Source organism: Chiloscyllium plagiosum, unplaced genomic scaffold (genome assembly GCF_037043375.1).
Source record: "Chiloscyllium plagiosum isolate Xiang-an unplaced genomic scaffold, Cpla_swu_hap1 HiC_scaffold_39, whole genome shotgun sequence".
Taxonomy (NCBI): domain Eukaryota; kingdom Metazoa; phylum Chordata; class Chondrichthyes; order Orectolobiformes; family Hemiscylliidae; genus Chiloscyllium; species Chiloscyllium plagiosum.
The window spans coordinates 81,181,302-81,203,718 of record NW_028270177.1 but is presented as its reverse complement, the minus strand read 5'-3'; the positions used below and the strand labels follow the sequence as shown (position 1 = coordinate 81,203,718).

At 45.2% G+C, this 22,417-nt stretch overlaps 1 long non-coding RNA gene across 1 annotated transcript; it reads left to right on the top strand.

The window, feature by feature from the left end:
• Window positions 1-2,929: 2,929 nt before the first annotated feature.
• LOC148138788 (uncharacterized) lies at window positions 2,930-22,251 on the top strand. Its single transcript, XR_015753824.1, has 4 exons — window positions 2,930-3,032; window positions 4,495-4,585; window positions 17,493-17,610; window positions 21,625-22,251. It is a non-coding gene; the product is annotated as an uncharacterized LOC148138788 (long non-coding RNA).
• Window positions 22,252-22,417: the final 166 nt, after the last annotated feature.

Sequence of the window (22,417 nt, the reverse complement as noted above, 5' to 3'; positions counted from 1 at the left end):
TCAAACATGAGGACAGAGAAGGATGATATTAGGTCAGGTGACCAAAAGCATTGCCAAATAAGCAGATTTTGAGGAATGTCTTAAAGAAGGAAATCAGACCTGAGAGGTTTTGCCTGAGATTTTCAGACCTTGTTGCTTTGGCAACTGTAAAAGCAGCCACACAGGTGAAGTAATGAATTAACAGGTCATTGGGAGTCTCGAACAGAATGGGTTATCGAGATCTCAAATGGTGTGTGTTGCAGCGAGCGCGGGATGATCACAACCAGGAATTTGAATCCAGGGTGAGAATTTTAAATTGAGGGATGTGGGACTGATGCTGGCAGGTGAGACTAGATTGGGTTGGGATATCTGGTCGGCATGGACGGGTTGGATTGAAGGGTCTGTTTCCATGCTGTACATCTCTGTGGCTCTATGTTGTTGATTATGAGTAGGAGCCTTTTGATGGATCAACAGGTTTTGGTACGAGGGAGTACTTCGGTAGCAGAGATTTAGATTTCCTTGAGATTACAGGGAGGTTGAATGTGGGAAGCTGGCCAGCAGTGTGTTTAGATAATGAAGTCTGGAGAAAACACAAGGTTGATTAGAGTATATGAGCTGAGACAAGGGTGGACACAGCTAGAAATATAGGTTTTGGAGTGGGACTGGGCTATCACCCTCAACTTACCTCTGGGATTCAGCTGGTTGTCAGGTTGTGAATCAGGGCAGTAACACAATCGGAAGCTGAGTGATCCTGGTGGAGCCTAAAATGAGTGTCGCTCAGCTGGCAGTTGCTGAGCAGCTGCTGCTTGGTAGCTCTGTTGATGATATCTTTTATCACTTTACTACTGATCAGTGTGGACTGATAGATGGAAATTGGCTGGGTTGGATTGCCCTATGTTTTTGTGTTGAACATGCCTGGGCAATGTTCCACATTATCGGTAGGTGCCAGTGCTGGAGTGGTACTTGGTTTGTTGGGTGGCAAGTTCTGGAGCACAAGCCATCAGTATTATTGCCAGAATATTGGTAGGGCCCGTAGCCTTTGCACTAATTAACCATTTCTTGATGTTATTCAAACTGAATCAAACTGGCTTAAAACTCACATCTGTGATGTTGGAAACCACTGGAGAAGGCTGAGATGGATCATCCCACTTTGCACTTCCGGCTGCAGATTGCTGCAAATGCTGTTGTCTTATCTGGTGCATGGGTATGTGAGGCCCCTTCATCAGTAAGAATGGGGCTATCTGTGATGCTTCCTCCAATGAGTTGTTTAATTGTCCATCACCGTTCACAACTGGGTGTGGCAGAACTGCAGAGGACACAGCTGCAGAATGGAGGCACGGAGGCACAATGGTTAGCACTGCTGCCTCACAGCTCCAGAATCTCGGGTTCTATTCCCGCATCAGACAACTGGCTGTGAGGAGTTTGCACATTCTCCCCATGTCTGCGTGCGTTTCCTCCGGGTGCTCCGGTTTCCTCCCACAGTTCAAAAATGTGCGGGTTAGGTGAATTGGCCATACTAAATTGCCGTAGTGTTAGATGTAGCAGAATGGGTCTGGGTGGGTTGCTCTTTAGCCGGTTTGTCTAAGTAATCTAATCTAAAAAATATCCTCTTAAATATCATTCCTAACCGCCTCTGTAATCCTCAAAGATGTATCTTAAAGTTGTTCTCTTTAGCCAACGTTTCCAGCATTCATAAAGGCACTTTAGGAGAATTGTCAGTGTGAAAGGCTCCATACAATGCAGGAAGTTGTTGTTAATGTCTGACATTAGAAGAAACAGGAATTAACCCTCTCTCTTATACCTGATAAACAGCAGCAAAAGCAGGAAACACTGAGCATGCTCCAGCCCACAAAGGGCCTCTGGTGATTGATCTCAGTGCAGGACCAATAAGATGATGGGGATGGGTCTGGAAGACCAGGCAGTACCAGTTGGCTCTCCAACCAATCTGAGTGAATGAGGGGTGTGACTATACTCAACCACGTGATAAGCTTCACTGGCAGCACAGTGCTGATGTGACCAAGGCATTGGAAATGTGTGAAGGTGCAGGGCACGGTTAATGAAAGATCTATTGACCAGGAAGGGAAGCAAATTTTAATGTAATGGGCTGAGACATACAACAGAACTTAGTGTATATCGGAAAAGACAAATTTGAAAATCCCAGGCCCGTGTTTGTGGCAAACTGGTAAATGCTTCAAATGGTGAATTACGTGAGTTAGTGCCGCCATGTTCATTGGGGGCAGGATCCGCGGGACATGTGTGTGGCCACCAACTTTGTGAGGGGCAAGCTGCTTGTGGGCGCATGCGCAGCCTTCCCTGACAGGGAGTGATAAGGCAGGATTTACACAGAGTGTCAGAGTCAGGATGTTTTCAATGTCAAAGAGTGTGATGCTGGAAAAGCACACCCGGTCAGTCAGCACCCGATCGGTGGGAAGAAAGATGGACATGTAGGACAGGTCAAAAGGGCAGTGCCAAGTTGAAAGGCTGGATCTGGGATAAGGTGGAGAGAGTGGAAATGAGGAAACTGGTGAAATCCACATTGATCCCATGTGGTTGGAGGATCCGAACACAGAAGATAAGGCGTTCTTCCTCCAGGCATCAGATGCCAGGGATTTGGCGGTGGAGGCGGCCCAGGACCTGTATGTCCTTGGTGTAGCGGGAAGGGGAGTTAAAGTCTTGGGATACAGGGTGGTTGGGTTGTTCAGTGTTTTACTGTTTCTTTCACAGACCTTTTGTAAGTTAATTTTCCTCTGCTGCCCAACCCCTGACAATGTGCTGCTCTCTAAAAGGACTGAATTTTCCACAATCACTTTGCCAGTGAATAATTCCTTTTTACAACAAAAAAGTGCATTTTCCTTCCATTTCTGACCATCAAATTCTGCAACATTTTCATTCCCTGTAATGCATTTTGCACTCCCTGAAATATCAACTGTGTTTCTCCCTCCACAGGTACCAGCGATCAATGCCAAAGCCCTGTTGCCTGTGGAGAAGGTGATATTTGACTTCCTTGTACAGCTGCAGTTTGTATGGTGAAGGTGCTCCCACAATGTGGTTGGGTAAGAGATGTTACAGATTATTCACTCAGCGACAGTGAAACGTTGACAATGTGTGTGCAAATCAACAACCGTTTGTATTTTTATCATTTTATAATTTCATAGAAATACGTTGAATAATTTTTGTCATTAGGCAACAGATTGGGATATTAGGTCAGGTAATCAAAAGATTTGCCATACAAGCAGGCTTTTGGGAATACCTTAAAGGAGGAAAACAGATATGAAAGTGTTAGGATAGGAATTCCAGACGTTGTTGTCCTGGCAACAGTAGAAACAGCCAGTCCGGTGAAGCACTGAGTAAATGCATCGTTGGGATGTCTGAAAGCAAATGAGTTGTCCAGATCTCACAGGTTGTGTGGTGCAGGGAGACACGGATGTTCATGCCAGGAATTACATCAAGAGTGAGAATTTTAAGTTGCTTGTAAATGGGAGCCTTTTGATGGATCAACAAGTTTTCGAACAAGTGAGCAATTGGGCAGTAGAGTTTTAGATATTCTTGAGATTACATGTAATTTGAATATGGGAGGCTGGCCAGGATTGTGTTTGGATAATGAAGTCTGGAGATAACACAGGGATAGACAAGTATTTCAGTAAATTAGCTGAGAATAGGGTGGGGTTGGGTGATCTCACTAATGTAGAAATAGCAATTTTGGAGTCAGGCTCCTCCTCCTCCTCCTCCTCCTCCTCATCATCATCATCATCATCACTGCCCCTCACCAATTCACAGGTATTTTTCCTTGTTCTCTCTGTCTTTTCTGGTTATGTTCAGCTCAGCCATTCTGCTACTAACTAATATTTGACTTCAAGATTGTTGGGAAATCCTGCTCCATCTCCAGTCTCCCTTTCCTTTCTGAATTCCTTGTATTTGGTGTCCCTCAAGGATCAATCCTTGGCCCCTCCTGTATCTCACCTTGTTGTCCACTTCTCCAACGAATCCCTCTGTGTAAACTGTTTATATTCCTTTTGGAACTCTACTGTTCTGCCTTTTCGAGGAGATCTCCCCCATCATTCTTCTAAACCTTCCCTGGGAACACTGGGGAGTGGGAAGCATGCAGAGTTGCTGTCTTTTACGGGATACTCTATGGGATGGCTGGGATGAGCTTGCTGCACATTGGTCATAATGGAGACAACTTGCCCATCAAGCTGCATGAGCCTTTCACACCCCATGTCTTATTGATGAGGCACAGCGGCAGCACTGAAGGAAAGAAGAAGAAGCAAATCCTGCTCTCCACATCTCACTAACACTGTCCCATGTGTCAAAATTCTGTCCCATGTGTCAAAGATCTGCCCTGTTTAGTCACATGAAGTCCCAAGGTGGAAGCTCATAGAAACCCAGATAGATTTCCCCCTGAATTGACTGCTGGTCTCCACAAGGGGTAATGTGTACAGTCATCCTGGGACAAGAGGAGGGGATGGTGTGAGTTTCTAACCTGATCTGACAGGACATTATAAACCTATATTACAGGTGGACATTCAGATGGTAACCTCAGTATTTGTAACACCAAACTCTGACAGAATTACTCAATTCATCGGGACCTGGATATTTGCATTTAGTTGTGAGTATTTTGTTCCAGCTCATTCCTATTTGATGCATAAAAGTACTCCTTTGATACAAACCATCCTGTCAATAGATCTCCCCCAAGTCTGCCATATATGTCTTGTCAACAGTTTGTGATGAGCTAATGAGTCAAAGGTTGATTATTATAATGTATAACTTCTGTAAACCCCTCTGTCACAGTGCAGCCACAATTTCCTCTGTTACAAGGTGAACAATCTGTTTCTCCAAACCCCTGATTCTGATTGCTCTCTATAAGGTACACATCAGGATTGTTTTGGAACGGTGTCCACTTGCCTGCATCGGTGCAGCCCCCAACAATATTAAAGAAAGTCAACATCCTCCAGGACAAAGCACTGTGCCTGAGTGGTGTTCCATCCACCACCTTCAGCATTCCCTCTCTCCACCCCCGAGGCACAGTGGCATCACAGTGTAAAAGTTAAAGTCAGCGTTGTCCTACCAGACCGTAGGGCTGCTCTCTCATTAGGGAGAAATGACTGGTGGTGGGTTTTTGTGAAGGTTACCCAGCCCACGCAAGTGGAGAGGTTGGAAAGGAGAGTCCATCTATTGTAGATGGATATTCTTGATATGTGCCATTATCACCCATGTCCCTGCAACTAAAATCCCCCATTCCTTGTACCATCCTAGTAAATCTCTTGTGCCTCCTCTCAGCGAACCTGACATCCGTCCCATTGTATGTGCGACCTCTGGTTTGCACAGACCCAGCAGCTCTGTGTTCCTGTGGGTGATGTCGTCATAGAGCAACAGTTGCAATAAACCTCACTGTCTGTAATGGTGGGAGACACATAAATCCCAGTGGCATTTAAGATGTATTTAGTGTGCACTTGCGATGTCGTGATAGATGGCACGTTTCCACAAGTACTGGAAAATAGATCAGGATAGTTCGGTGGTAGTTTTCTTTCTCACAGATGGATCACCAGAGTCTTTTTCTGTTCTGTAGACCGCTGAGATGTTTATTATAGGAATATGACAGGCTCTATTGGACATCAGGTCAGAAAAGGTGATACTAGAATAGATGACACTTGGTTGGTCGATGTTTTTGGGAGGAAAATGAGACGGAGAGTTTTAAGAGGAAATTCAGAAGCTCAGCTCAGGAATCAGAAAGGGCCATCATCAAGTGAGAAATAGATTTTGGGTGTCCTGAAGGCAGGAAATAAAGAAAGGCACATATAGCAAAGTTTTGAGAGAGGGGAGGGGAATAGAGATAGAGAGGATAATGAAGCTGGAGGACATGAAAGATGGAAAGGATTGTGAGGATGGAGGATATTACAGAGATAGATATTTGTAATAGAGGTTTTTGAGTTTTGAGGCTGGAGAGGAGTTATTGAGATATGGAAGAATTGTAAGGCTGGATGAGGTAGCATTGACAGGGATAGTTCCGAGCATAGAGGAATTTTCAGAGGTAGCGAGCGTTAGAGTCAAAAGTTATACAGCATTGACACAGACCCTTTGGTCCAACCAGTCCATGTTGAACATAATTTTGAACTGAACTAATCAGTTTGAACTGACCAAGTGGAGGCCTCCAGAAGAGGCCTCCACTTGGTCCAAATCCATCCTAGCATTCCCTATTGATATATGGGTCCAAATGTTTTTTCCTCACGAGAATCCCATGCCCCTACCCTTTTACTCTACATTTACCCTTGACTATTTCACTAAACCTAATCATCCCTGAACACTATGGGCAATTTAGCACGGCCAGTTCACCTACCCTGTATATCTGTGGTTTGTGGGAATAAACGGGAGCACCTGGAGGAACACACGTTGGCATGGGGAGGAATATCCAAACTCCACACGGACAGCCATCCAATGCAGGATTGGAACCTGTGTCCATGGTGCTGTGAGGCAGCCCTGCTAGCCATTGAGCCACTGTGCCATCCTGAAATTGTAATTGCATTCACAGCTAGAACTTCCTCTACAAGTTTATTCCACACGTGAACCACTCTCTATGAAAAATAAAAAATAAAATCCCAAACTTCGTTTTAAAGCCTTCCGTCTCTCACTTTAAAATATGTACCCACTCTTGATAAGCGACCGCTCCTGGAAAGGGCACCTGCTGTTCACATTACTGATAGTCTTCAGGACTTTATAAATCTCTAATAAGGTCACCCCTCAGCCTCTTACGCTCCAGTGAAAGAAGACCCAGCCTATCCAGATTGCTTAAAATTCAAACCATCCATTCACATCAACCTCCTGGTAAAACTCTTCTGAACCCGCTCCTGTTTAATAATATCCTTCCCTTGATAGCACAACCAGAACTGGGCACAGTATTCCAGAAGAGGCCTCCCCAACATTCTGTACAACACCAACATAACGCCCCAACTCCTATTCTCTGAGGTCTGAGCAATGAAGATAAATGTGCTAAACACATTTTTAACCACGCTGTCTCCATGTGACACATACTTCAAAAATTTGAATACCGAGGTCTCTTTGTTCTATATCACTTCTCATGGCCTGACTTTTAATGAGTGTAAATCCTGCCTTTTTTTTTATCAAAATGTAATATTTTGCACTTATTCCAATCCAAAACATCCTTCGAGTATAAAAGCAGTCGGAGAATACTGAAGAGGGAAATCAGGAGGGCAAAAAGGGGACAGGACACAGCTTTGGCCAATAAGGTTAAGGATAATCCAAAGGGTTTTTATAAATACATTAAGAACAAAAGGGTTACTAGAAAGAGAACAGGGCTCCTCAAAGATCATCAGGGCGGCCTATGTGTGGAGTTGCAGGCGATGCGGTTGGGGGTGTTGGAGGGCGAGAGACTAAACGAGTATTTGGCATCAGTGGTTACTGTGGAGAAGGACATGGGAGTTATAGAATGTCAGGAAATAGATGGTGACATCTTGAAAAATGTTCATATTACACAGAAGGTGGAACTGGATGTCTTGAAACGCATAAAGGTGGATAAATCCCCAGGATCTGTTAGGTGTACCCTAAAATTCTGTAAGAAGCTAGGGAAGTGATTGCTGGGCCCCTTGCTGAGATTTTTGTTTTATTGATAGTCACAGCTGAGGTGCCAGAAGACTGGGGGTTGGTTAATATGGTGCTACTGTTTAAGGAAGGCGGTTTGGACAAGCCCGGGAACTACAGATGCCTGACCCTGACGTTGGTGCTAGACAAGTTGTTGGAATGAACCCTGAGGGATAGGATTTACATGAATTTTTAAAGCAAGGAAAGATCAAGATTGATGAAGTTGATGTGCTGGAAATTTTGGAAAACATTAAGATTGATAAGTCCCCATGGCCAGACTAGAATTATCCTAGGCTGCTCCAGGAAGAGAGAAAAGAGGTTGCTCTGCCGCTGGCAAGGATATTTGCCTCTTCACTCTCTACAGGAGTCATACCGGAGAATTAGAAGGAGGCAAATGTTCCTCTTTTCAAGAAGGGAAATAGGTGGCAATTACAGACCAGTCAGTCTTACATCTGTTGTCTGCAAAGTTGTGGAAATAATTCTGAGGGAAAGGATTAATGATAATTTGTCAAAGCATAGTGTGATTACTGAGTTCTTTGAGGAGGTGTCAAGATAGGTCGACGACTGTAGAGCAGTGGGTGTGGTATAAATGAATTTCATCAAGGCATTTGTTAGGGTTCCTGAAGAAGGGCTTATGCCTGAAACGTCGATTCTCCTGTTCACTGGATGCTGCCTGATCTGCTTTGCTTCTCCAGCATCGCATTTTCAGCTCTGATCTCCAGCATCTGCAGACCTCACTTTCTCCTCAAAAATTTGTTAGGGTTCCCCATGGTAGGCTCATCCATAAAGTCAGGAAGTATGGGATACAGGGAGATTTGTCTATCTGGATTCAGAATTGGCTGGCTGACAGAAGGCAGACAGTGGTTGTAGATGAAAGCCTGGAGGACAGTTTGGAGTGTGGTCCCGCAGAGCTCTGTTCTTGGGCCTCTGTAGTTTTTATAAATGACTTGGATGAGGAGGGTTATGGCTGTGTTAGTAAATTTGCCGATGACACAAAGATTGGAAGTGTTGTCGATAATGTAAAGGGCTACTCCAGGCTGCAGAGCTGGGCTGTGAAATGGCAGAAGGGGTAAACCTGAATAAATGCGAACTTGAATGCTGAATATAGGGTTAAAGACAGGATTCTTGGCAGTGTGGAGGAACAGAGGGATCTGGGTGTGCAAGTACATAAATCCCTCAAAGTTGCCAACCAAGTGGATAGGGTTGTCAACAAAACAAATGGTTTTTTTGGCTTTCATTAACATGGGAATAGAGTTTAAGGGCTCTCCAAGTCCCAGTGAGACCACACTTGGAATTTTGTGTCCAGTCCTGGTCTCAATACTATAGGAAATGTACAGGGGTTTTGGAGAGGGTGCAAACAAGGTTTACTAGCATACTTTCTGGACGGGAGGACTTCCTGTATGAAGAAAGTTTGAATAAGCTCGGACATTTCTCTCTGGAGAGAAAGAGGAACAGACGAGACCTGATAGAGATGTACAAAATAATGACAGGAATAGATATAGTCAATAGCCAGAGACTTTTCCCCAGGGCAGGATTGACTTGTATGAGAAGTCATACTGTGAAGATATTAGGAGGAATGTATAAAGGACGTGTCCGAGGTAGGTTTTTTTACACAGAGTTGTGAATGCATGGAATGCGTTACCAGCGGTGGTGGTGGAAGCGAAGTAATTGGGGACATTTATGCAACTGCAGGACATGCACATGGATAGCAGTGAGTTGAGGTGTGCGTAGGTTAAGTTTTACATTAGGATTAAATTTCGGTACAACATCGTGGACGTAAGGGCCTGATCTGTGCTGTACCTGTCTATGTTGTATGATTAGGGATAGTCGGCATGGCTTTGTGCGTGGGAACTCATGTGTCACGTACTTGATTGAGCTGTTTTTGAATAAGTAACAAAGAGGATTGATGAGGGCAGAGCGGTAAATGTGATCTGTGTGGACTTCAGTAAGGCGTTCGACAAGGTTCCCCATGGGAGACTGATTAGCAAGGTTATATCTCTCAAAATACCGGGAGAACTAGCCATTTGGATACAGAACTGGCTCAAAGTTAGAAGACAGAGGGTAGTGGTGAAAGACTGTTTTTTAGACTGGAGGCCTGTGATCAGTGGAGTGCCACAAGAATCGGTGCTGTGACCTCTGCTTTTTGTCATTTCTATAAATGATTTGGATATGAGCATAGGAGGTATAGTTAGTAAGTTGGCAGATGAAACCAAAATTGAAGGTGTAGCGGACAATGGAGAATGTTACCTCGGATTACAATGGGATCTTGATCAGATGGGCAAATGGGCTGAGGTGTGGCAGATGGAGTTTAATTTAGATAAATGTAAGGTGCTGCATTTTCGAAAAGCAAAGCTTAGCAGGACTGATACTCATATTGGTCAGGTCCTGGGCAGTGTTGCTGAACAAAGAGACCTTGCAGTGCAGATTCATAATTCCTCGAAAGTAGAGGCGCTGGTAGATAGCGCACTTGAAGAAGTGTTTAGATGGTCACACCAAGCACTACTGATGCTGCCTGACCTGAACACAATGATCATTATGGATAAGATGAGGCATTGCTGGAAGTCAGAGTCTATACAATGTGGACCTGGGGAGGTGCAGCAGGTCAGGCAGTATCAGAGGAGCAGGACCCTTTGTCAGTCCTGATGAAGAGTCCTGACCCAGAAAGTCAGCTTTCCAGCCCCATCGTATTCATGCTGGTCATCAAGCACCTATTTATTCTCGTCCCACGTTCTGGCACTCAGCGTGTAAACGATATTGTAGTGCTTGGGGTAGTCATCTGAACACTTCTTCGAGGCTGCAATGTTTCCTGCATCTGTCACCATTTCCGGTGCTGCCAGACCTGCTGAGGATCTCCAGCGCTTTTTGTTTTTATTGTGGATTTCCACCATTTTGCTGAGGCACTTGGAGTCAGAGAGTCATCAAGCACGGAAATAGACCCTTCAGTCCAACTCGTCCATGTCGACCAGATATCCTAAACTGATCCAGCTCCATTTGGGAGAGTTGGCCTATATCACTCTGAACACTTTCTATTCATGTACCCATCCAGACGCCTTTTAAATTTAATTTGACCTGCGTTCATCATTCCTATAGCATCTCATTCCATACGCTCACCAACCTCTGAGTGAACCGTTTGGCCCTCAGGTACATTTGAAACCTTTCCCCTCTCACTTAAAACCCAATGTCCTGTAGTTTTGAACTCCCTGACACTGGGTGGAAACAAAGACCTTGGCTATTCACCCTGTCTGTGCTTCTGCATAAGGTAACCCCTCAGTCTCTGACGCTCTAGGGAAAAACCACAGCTTATTCAGCCTTTCCCACTAACTCCACAGTCCTAACAATAGCCTTGCAGATATTTTCTAAAACCCTCCTCAAGTTTTGTAAAACAGAGTCATAGAGATGTACAGAATGGAAACAGACCCTCTGTCCTAATCGTCCATGCCAACCAGCTCATTTATACATGTACCAAACAAGTTGTTCCTAGGATCCCCTTGAAGTCTTTCCCTTCTCACGTTAAACCTATGCAGCGGATGCTCCACCCACATCATCTACTGCATCCGCTGCAGCCGGTGTGGCCTCCTCTATATTGGGGAGACAGGCCGCCTACTTGCGGAGCGATTCAGAGAGCACCTCTGGGCCACCCGGACGAACCAACCCAACCACCCTGTAGCACAGCATTTCAACTCCCCCTCCCACTCCACCGAGGATATGCAGGTCATTGGACTCATCCACCGCCAAACCACAACAACGCGACGGTCGGAGGAGGAGCGTCTTATCTTCCGACTGGGAACCCTCCAACCACAGGGGATGAACTTGGACTTCACCAGTTTCTTCATCCCCCCTCCCCCCACCTTGTCTCAGCCGAATCCCTCCAGCCCGGCACCGCCTTCCTGACCTGCAGTCTTCTTCTTGACCTCTCCGCCTCCATCCTACTCCGACCTATCACCCTCACCTTGACCTCTTTCCACCTATCACATTTCCAACGCCCCTCCTCCAAGTCCCTCCTCCCTACCTTTTATCTTCTCCTGCTGAACATTCTCTGCTCATTCCTGAAGAAGGGCCTGTGCCCGAAACGTCGAATCTCCTGTTCCCTGGATGCTGCCTGATCTGCTGTGCTGTTCCTGCAATAAAGTTTCAACTCCCAACTCCTATACTCAATGCACTGCCCAATAACAGCTAACATACCAAACACAACCTTCACCGACCTGTCTACCTTCAACCCCACTTTCAAGGAACTATCAACCCACACTGCACAGTGTATTTGTTCGTGCACACTTCCCAGGAACTTGTCATTATGAGGTTGAGTCCTATTATGGTAACATTTTTCCGAAATCAGGGAGAATATAATTGAATGTAGTATTCTAAAACTGGCCTCACCAATGCCCAGTACAGCCACAACTGTAGCTAACTCCTATACTCAGTGACCAAATCCCTACAATCATGGCCCATGAGACTATGCCAACCATCTGAACTTGTATATTTCCCCTATCCATGCCCCTCATGATTTTATAAACCTCTACAAGGTCACCCATCAGCCTCTGACGCTCCAGGGAACACAGCCTATTCAACTTCTCCCGGTAGCTCAAATCCTCCTGTCCTGGCAATATCCTTGAAATTGTTTTCTGACCACTTTCAAGTTTCACAATATTGTTTTGATGGGAAGGAAACCAGAATTGTACGGATTATTCCAACAGTGGCCTAAGCAATGTCCCGTGCAGCCGCAATAGGATCTCCTAACACTTGTACTCAATGCTGTGACCAATAAGGGAAATCATACCAAATGCTGCCTTCGCTATTCTATCTACCTGCGACTCCACTTTCAAGAAGCTATGAATCTGCACTCCGAGGTGTCTTTGTTCAGCAATGCTCCCGAGGACCTTATCATTAGTGTATAAGTCCCAACTGCAGCACCTCACATTTTTCTAAATTAAACTCCATCTGCCACTCCTCAGCCCATTCACCCATCTGATCAAGTTCCCATTGTACTCTGAGGTAATCTTTTTCACTGTCCACTACACCTCCAAAGTTGGTGTGATCTGCAAACTTACTAACCATACACCTATGTTCGCATCCCAGTCATTTATATAAATGATGAAAAGTAGTGGATCAAGCAGCGATCGTTGTGACACTCCACTGGTCACAGGCCTTAAGTCTGCAAAGCAGCCCTCCACCACTCTGTCTTCGACCTTTGAGTCAGTTCTGTATCCAAATGGCTGGTTTCCTCTGTATTTCATGAGATCTAACCTTGCTAACCAGTCTCCCATGAGGAACCTTACTGAAGTCCACGTAGATCATGTCCACCGCTCTGCCCTCATCAATCCTTTGTTACTTCTTCAAAAGACATTCTTCCCTTTGGAAAACCTAACAGTTACAGCACCAGAATAATCAGGCCACCATGTCTGTGCGGATCATGATGCCATTCCAAACTAATTCCATCTGCCTGTACATGATCCATATCCCTGCCAACCCATGCCTGCTTCTGTATCTGCCCAAATGCCTCAAAAACGTTGTGATTGTTTCTGCTTTTACCATCTCCCAGGAGAGTACATTCTAGTCAACTATAACCTTCTGCTTAAGAAACATATCTCCCTTTAAAATTGCACAGGTATTGTTGGAAATGCCCAGCAGGTCATGCAGCATCTGTGAAGTAAAATCAGTTAATGTTTCGGGACCAGTTACCCTTCCTCAGAAACGTTAACTCTAATTTCTCTTCACAGATGCTGCTGGACCTGCTGAGCTTTTTCAGAAACTTCTGTGTCTCTTTCTGGTTTACAGCATCTGCGGTTGTTTTGGTTTTCATTTCCTTTATACTACCCCCTCTTCTCTTAAATGTGTGGCTCTAGAATTTGTCACTTCCACCTTGGAAAAAAGATTCACATTATTCACTCTGTGCCCCCCAGGTTACCCCGCAGCTACTGACTCGCCAAAGACAAAAATCCAAGTTTTTCCAACCTCTCCCAATCCAGACGACATCCTGGTAAACCTGTTGTCACCCCCTCCAAAGCCTCCAAATCTCCTTGAAGTGTTTCCCCTCTCATGTTAAACCTATGCTCTCTATTCTTAGTCTCCCCTACCTGGGGAAAAAAAGAAACTATGACTAGTCACCCTATCGTTGCTCCTCATAAATTTATAAAGTTCTACAATGCCACCTCAAGCGTCCAGTGCTCCAGAGAAAATAGCTTCAGTCTATTCAGTCTCTCCCTATGGTTCAAATGTTCCAATACTGGCAACACCCTTGGAAATCTTTTCTGAACTCTTTCAAGTCTCCCAACATCCATCCTATAGCAGGGAGACTGGAATTGAAAGCAGTATGGAAATTCCAAAAGTGGCCAAGCCAATAAACTGTACAACCGAAACATGATCTCCCAACTCCTATCCTCAATGCACTCCCCAATAATAGCTAGCATACCAAACACCACCTTCACTGACCTGTCTACCTTCAATCCCACTTTCAAGGAGCTATCAACCCACAATGACAGGAACTTGTCATTGAGGTTGAGTCCTATTGTGGTATCATCTTTCTGAAATTAGGTAGACTAGAATTGAATGTAGTATTCTGAAACTGGCCTCACCAATGCCCTGTACAGCCACAACGTGACCTCCTAACTCCTACACTCAGTGACAGAATCCTTACAGTGTGAAAACAGGCCATTCGGCCCATGAGACCATACCAATCAACGGAATAGCATCCCACCCTATCCATGTAACCTCTCATTTCCCACAGCGAATCCACCTTACCTGCAAGTCTTTGAATTGAGGGAGGAAACCAGAGCACCCAGAGGAAGCCACGCAGACACACACTGGGAGAACGTGCAAACACCACACAGACAGTGGAATTGAACCAAGTCCATTTATTAATCAGTGCCCTAACCAATAATGATCACCATCCCAAACGTCAACAAATGATCTCCCTGAAACTCTACTTTGCAGGAACTATGCAGTTGTTCTGAGCCCTTCAGAGGGATTGAAGGGGATGGAGAGAAAACAGCAACAGGGTTGAATTTTGATCTGTAAAAATTCTCTTCATCTTCCCCCTCTGTCTGTCTCCCCTGTCTGTTTTCCCCCCGTCTCCCCCTCTCTATCTAACCCCATCTGTCTGTCTGTGCCCCCGCGCCTGTCCCCGTCGCTTCCTCTATCCCCACTGTCTGTTTCCCATCTCTCTTTTTCCCCCTTCTCTGTCCCCACCTGTCTCTGTGCCACCCCTCTGTATTCTGCCAGCCTCTCTGTCTCCCCACCCTCTGCCACCCCATCCCTGCCTTCCCTCATCTCCCTATTCCCTAGGTCTGTACTCCCTCACCACAGGGAAAGGACCTTGTCTGTTTAACCTATCCATGCCCGGCCTGATTTTATAAATCTCTATATGGTCACCCCTCAACCTTCGACACTCTAGTTAAAACAGCCTATCCAACTCTGGCAACATCCTTCTAATTCTTTTCTGACCTCTTTCAAGTTTGAGAACATCCTTCTGATCGGAAGGAGACCAGAATTGCATGGAATATTCCAAAGGTTGCCTAATCAATGTCCTGTACAGCCACAATATTACCTCCCAACCCCTATACTAAACACTCTGAGCAATAAAGGCAAACAGACCAACTGCCGCCTTCACTATCCTGTCTACCTGCGACTTTACTTTCAAGAAACTAAGAACCTGCACTCCAAGGTCTCTTTGTTCAGCAGCACTCCCCAGGAATTTACTATTAACTGTATACGTTCTACTAATGTTTGCTTTTCCAAAATGCAGCACCTCACATTTTTCTGAACTGAACTCCTCAGTCCATTTGCCCATGTGATCCGGATGCCTTGTACTCTGAGGTAATCTTTTTCACTGTCCACTCTAACTCCAATTTTGGTGTCATCTGCAAACTTACGAACAATACCTCTTATGTTCACATCCAAGTCAATGATATAAATGACGAAAAGTAGTCGATCCAGCACCGATCCTTGTGACACTCCACTGGTCACAGGCCTCCAGCCTGAAAAGCACCGCTCAACCACCACCCTCTGTCGTCGACCTTTGAGCCAGTTCTGTATCCAAATGGCTAGTTCTCCCTGTATTCCATGAGATCTAACCTTGCTAACCAGTCTCCCATGGGGAACCTTGTCAAACGCCTAACTGAAGTCCATGCAGATCATGACCACTGCTCTGCCCTCATCAATCCTTTTTGTTACTTCTTCAAAAAACTGACTCAAGTTCATGAGATGTGATGTCTCACACACAAAGCTGTTAATAATATCCAGGCCTTAACTCAGTAACTCTGCGTCGCACAGTTATAGATGCTAAAATTCTGGATAAAGTTCACAGACACCAACTTTGTGTTAGTGACTGTGTATTGAGTCTTGTTAATAACACCAATGCCGGTGAGTTCCTTTTGAAACGCAGTCCCTATATCCCTAACCCCATCCCACCTGCTCTGTCTCCTCCATCCCCACCGTAGACAGTAAGTGGGAGGAGCTCATGGTGTTTCCATGCGAGTGAGATTGAGAACATCATCCCTTCTTTCCACAAGCCCACCAAGAAATGGTGGTAGTGTCCTTACCTCTGGACCAGGAGGATCGGGTTCAGAGTTGAGTAACACCATCTTTGAAGAGGCTGATTGGAAAACATGCCCAAGCCACCAGTCCATACTGTCTCCCACCTGTCCCTGCCTGAGCCTCAGCAGAACCTTCCTGTAGTTTCTCTCCTGTCAGACTCTCCCATTGCTTAGTTTGTCCAGGAGCCCCTCCTGCTGCTGCACTGCTCCTGTCCCTCACTGACCTGTCCATCCCCCAGGGTCCTCCACATTCGTTCATTGTTTACAATCCCATTGTCCCAGTCCTCCAGCCCCGCCCCTTCCACCCTATTGGGCAGCAGCTGCTATCAATCACCCAGGCTTCTGCGTGATCTGGACCATGTACTGTAGGAGGGGAGACCAGTGCACAGCCGCACTGCTGGGCAATTGTTGGCGTATGTGCAGTATGGGTCAGTGCCAGGGAGGCTGTAGGTGTGTGGGATTAATCTGTCATTGGCAGTTCCTCCCTCTGAAAGCAGGACCCAGGAGAATGGCCCCTCGCCTGGTATCCTGACGAGTGGTCAAAGTATCAATGGGGAAGCATTTTGAAGAAAGTTATCAGAACTCTTGTGAAGATTCAGGAATGTTATGGAGAGGGACAGGGGTGGGGCTGTAATTAGAGTTCTAATCTGTTTCATTTTAGTTCACCCAGATATGATTTGGCCAGTGTGTGCAGGATGGTTCTCATCAGAGGTCGGAGTGGGGTAAATAAATAAAAGGTTCCAGATTGGGGAAAATAAACAATGCGGGTCTGACCAGGAAGGAAAGCTTGGTAGGTGGGGAGAGGATTTATCAACACCCCGGAGGCTCAGAGTCAGAGTCATTGATTAGATTAGATTTCCTACAGTGTGGAAACAGGCCCTTCGGCCCAACCAGTCCACACCAACCCTCCGAAGAGCAACCCACCCAGACTCATTTCCCTCTGATTAAAGCACCTAACACTATGGGCAATTTAGCATGGCCAATTCACCTGACCTGCACTGTCAGACGTTGGACTTTGGGAGGAAACTGGAGCACCCGGAGGAAACCCACGCAGACACGGAGAGAATGAGCCCGAGGCTGGAATCGAATCTGGGACCCTAGTGCTGTGAGGCAGTAGTGCTAACTACTGTGCCATCGTGCCGCCCTTTTTTTGGTTATTAGTCTGCAGACAGGAGCGAGGAAACTGAATTCAAAGAGAGGAGAGAGTGTTCGAACTAGGTGTGGAGGGAAGGAGTGAGGAGTTTGGTTTGGATTTCAGTTCACAGAAGAGAGCAATTGTGAGACTGAGATTTAAAGGTTTGGGGGAAACAAAGAAACTACAATTTAATACTATCACTGTCTTATGAATTTCTATTCTGTGTTAACGGTGGTGACCTGTTTTCTCTGTTGTAGGGTTCTGAAAGGGCGGATTTGTGGATGAGAAATTCAAATTGAACTTCCTGTTCCGTTTTGATGGTTACTTGATCTGTGCCGATCTGAATATCATTGGCCTTTTCATATGGAAGGAAAGGTGTGTATTCTGTCCGTGGGCGAATATTTCAAATGTCACTGTGACTGGAAAAAGTACAAAGACGCAGCCAACTCCATGTTAGCATGGTGACTGTGGAGAGAGAGTTGATTTGTTGTTAAAAGTCTGAAAAAACATGGCACATTTCCCAGGAACAATTAAGCTACAGATTTGTTTTGTATGAGGACAAGTTTTAAATTAATCATGCAACCAGAAAGACACAAGGATACCTGCAGTATGGAAAATGCTATGAAAACTGGATTGTTGAAAAGGAGTTAATTCTCGATCATGGTTTGTAATTCATTGGCGTTGTCACGTCAGTTCCAATGCCATGGGAAAACACTGGAAATATGATGAATGTAATGTAGGTTTCAGTTATTAAACTGTAAAAGGTGCAGAAGAAATTTACAAGTATGATGCCAGGGCTCAGGGGTCTGAGTTATAGGGAGAGGTTGGACAAGCGAGGATTTTTTTTTGTTTAGAGCAGAGGAAACATAGTGGGGCGGCGGGGGGGGGGGGGGGGGGGGGGGGGGTGTGATGGTTTCTGGAAGTGTATAAGACCATGAGAGGCTTGGTTAAGGAGAATGCACTCAGTCTTTTTCCCAGGGAATCAAGGTTAGAGGAGAAATTATGAAAGGGAACCTGAGGGGCACCTGTTTTACACAGAGGGAGGTATGTATATGGACTGAGCTGCCAGTGGAAGTGGTTGAGGTGGGTACATTAACAACATGTAAAAGACATTTGGAAAAATACATGGATAGCAAAGGTTCAGAAGCAGATGGGCCAAGTTCAGGGAAATGGGGTTAGCGTGGATGCACATTCTGGTCAGTATGGGCCAGTTTGGGCCAAAGGGCCTGTCTCTGCTGTAGGACTCTGACTCCAAGTATATTTACTATTTCTCCCGCTATCTCTGGTAGTACCCTGGGATGTATTCCATCAGGGCAAAGAGACTTGTCCACCTTTAGCTCCATTAGCTTGCCCAGCTCTAACTCTCTCGTGATAACAGTTATTTCTTGGTCCTCACCTTCCTCAGTCTCCTTGTCAATTACTGGCATTTTCTTCGTGTTCTCCACTGTGAAGTCTGACTGCTGTGTACACATATTCGTAAACCCTGCTGAATAGGAATAACTGGGCACAGAAGTCTGAGACGTCTTCTTTGAGTCTTTTATTGATGAGACATGGCAGTTACCTGGATAGTGTACATGCAGAACACCTCCAGGCTGCATCAGGTAACTCCCCGCCTGTCCGATGTATGGCTCCCATTCTTATAACTTTGTGGTTTGGGACTTTGAATTGACGCTGTCTGTCAGTATTATCTCCATGGCAAAGGCAGTGAAAAAGTACAGTTCAGGTCAACACTTTGTGGTTAAACCACATACCCCTCCGCCACACCCCTGTGGCTCAGGTATCTGACAGGCACTTCAGTGTCAGTGGGGCTGTCTGTCAGGATTCTGATGTGGAAGTACTGGTTGTTGGACTGGGGTAGGCAAAGTTAAAAACCACACATCACCAGGTTATAGTCCAACAGGTTCATTTGGAAGAACAGGCTTTAGGAGTGTGCTGTGAGTTTTAACTTGATCTGGATTATCTATATGGTAACAGTTAAGTGCTTCAACAATTACAGAGGCCATATGTTCCCCACACAATTGTTCCCCTCTCGAAGTGTGAACTGCTATTCTGGCCCTGGGGACAGCTACTAATTGCTTTTCTCCCCCAATCCCATCTAGCTTTCTGTTGATCTTTAAACTTTTTCTAATCTCCTAGTTTCTCCTTGGTCTTTGCTAATTTGTGTGCTTTCAATTTCAATTTGATAGAATCCCTTATTTCCTTAGACACCCATGGCAGATTCCTCCTTTTCCTACAGTCCTTCCTTTTCACTGATATATACTTTTGCTGAGCAGTTTGAAAAAAATATTTGTTAGTCCTCCACTGTCTGTCAACTGTCCCACCCTAAAGTCTTTGCTTCCAGTCTACATTAGCCAACTCCTGCCTCATCCTATTGTAGTCTCCTTTGCTTAAGCACAGGACCTTGGGATTGGATTTAATCTTCCCGCTTTCCAACTGTATTCTAAATTCTTATCACAAGTCTTTTATCAGATTACGAGGTGAGGCGATGTTACCTGCGTGTTTTGGTTTTCATCGTCAGAGACCTTGGCTTTGTAATAAAGTACAGGATAGATATTCTCAACAGAGTATTCTAAACAATGTGAATGTACTACACAGTCTAAAACCATAAATATCTGTCTCCCCTCAGTTTACATGATTTGGAGATGCCGGTGTTGGACTGGGGTGTATAAAGTTAAAAATCTCACAACACCAGGTTATAGTCCATCAGGTTTAATTGGAAGCACACTAGATTTCGGAGCGTTGCTCCTTCATCATGATCCAATTAAATCTGTTGGACTATAACCTATTTAACTCACCTCAGTTTAAAATTGAAAAATCATTATCTCCCACATGCTTCCTCACTATCTAAGTTTGAATTGCTAATCCACCTGACTATCCTGCTGTTTCCGATAATCTCCTTTGGTGAAGGTGGTGAGTTTTGGATTCAGCTTTCCAGTTATTACCGTAAGAAGATAAGCACTGGGCACAGGGGAGGCAATGCAGCCCTTCGAACCAGCTCCACCATTTAATACCATGATGATTGAGCTCACCTCGGTCTCAGCTGGATTTTCCTGCCTGCTCGCTTTCACGCTTCAACTCATTGCAAATTCAACATCTGTACCTCTTCAGTAAATTTGTTCATTGTCCTGGCATCCACCGCATTTTGAATAGGGAATTCCACACATTCACAGCACATTGAGATAAGTACATTCTTCTTAATTAGAATGGAATAGAATCCCTACAGTGCAGAAACAGGGTAATCGTCCATGGAGTCCACACCATCCCTATAATGCATCCCATTCAGACTCACCCATTCCCTGTATTTCCCATGGTTAATGGCTTAACCTGCACAGACATGGACGCTGGGAATTTCGCATAACCAATCCACTTAACCTGCACATCTTTGGACTGTGGGATGAAACTGGAGCACCCAGAGGAAACCCGCACAGACACGGGGAGAATGTGTAAACTCCACACAGTCACCTAATGCTGAATCAAATCCAGGTCCCTGATGCTGTGAGTCAGCAATGCTCACCATTGAGCCTCCTCTGCTTAAAATCTGCTCCTCCTATTAACCACCCCACACCCCAGTTGGCGGAATCTATATTCCTTATATCAGAAAATCAGGTTGTGGAAGCAGATGTCTCAGTAAAACTCTGTGACAGTCCATATATTCTGTGTGTCTGTATGGGGATCCTATACACAACACCCTCAGTCCACACTTTTCAATCACTCTCCAGAGACAGGGCTCCAGTGGCTTCATAGGGACTACAACTCCCACAATCCCTGAGGCAGGGACCACACGTGTGTGGGGAAATCCGGCACTGTACATGTACACAATGTGAGCAGGTTTTCGAGCTTGTGCTTTGGGAAAGAATACTTTGAGGAAAGTTTTTCACACTGCGATTGGCTGGAGGAGTAATGCATCTGCTTATAGTATTGATCTGTTGGGGGAGGGGGTCAAAGTGTCAATAAACACATGGCGGACCACTCTCCATCCCCAATTCATTGTAATGGTGGGAATCAACTAATAGGAAACAAAGAAGGATCTGACCCATTCTCCCAGACTGAAGGTTCCTCTTCTGTCCAGGATCTGACACCTCCCTTTCTGTTTCCTTTTGTTTCATTCTGCTGTTACATTATTGACTTGCAGCAACTGAAAGGAAAGGAAGTGAACCCAGAATGGGTGCAGAGTCTCACCAGGGACGGGAAGTGGTGGCATGGATCTGTTTATCAGTTACTCCATGAGAATATGGAGGGTGTACGTTAGGTGGTAGCAGAGTTAGAATGATGGGAGAGAATAAGTGGGCTGGAGGGTTACAGCTTTTGGGGAAGAAAGGGAAAAAATATTCCAGAGCAACTAGAATTGTCTGTTCTGAATTTCTAACCTGCACATATTCCTTTATACAGGGTGCTAGATGGTGAAGATTTGCAGACTGAAATCTCAAAATCATGTGCCGATCGTGATTAAGTTAACCAGCATTTGAAGAACCAAAGATAGAGAAACACTCGGCCAAAATCCTGTAAACTCTCCTCACAGCATTGTCAGTCTATCTGCACCAAATGGACCGTGAATGGTACAAGACAGCAGCTTACTACCATCTTCTCAAGGGTAATCAGAGATGGGAATAAATGCTGGCTGAGCCAGTGATGCCCATATCCTGGAAACGGTTTCTATCTCTAGTTGCTGAACCCCAGTTGATGTGACTGCAGGATGATGAGGGATGCTGCGTGCATCCTCCAGGAGGAGGCACCATCACATTACCCCTGCCTACACCCACACAGTAACACTGCAACGTCACTGGAACAAAAGGCAGTGAAACCAAAGGAGGACTTAATTATAGTTCTTCGAGGTAAAGCCATGAAAGGGGATTGGAGCACAGCAGCAACAGGAGACTAAGCTGGATGGTCAGCTGTTTCCCATTGAATGGTGGAGCAGGATTGAAAGACCGAATGGTCTCCTGCTGCTGCTATCTCCCAGGTATATATATAGCCATGGTGCCCGGGTAGGAAGAAGTGGGCAGGGATTCTCCAGGAGATTGCACCTCCACAATAGTTTTCAGTGAGGGTTGGTTTAATGGATTTTATTTAACTATTGTCTTTTACGTTTAAAAAAAAAAACAAATTTGCAAACCTTGTGTTAAAAATTATTCCACAATAAATAAAAGTAAAAGAATTGAAACTATCTGAACATAACAGTTTT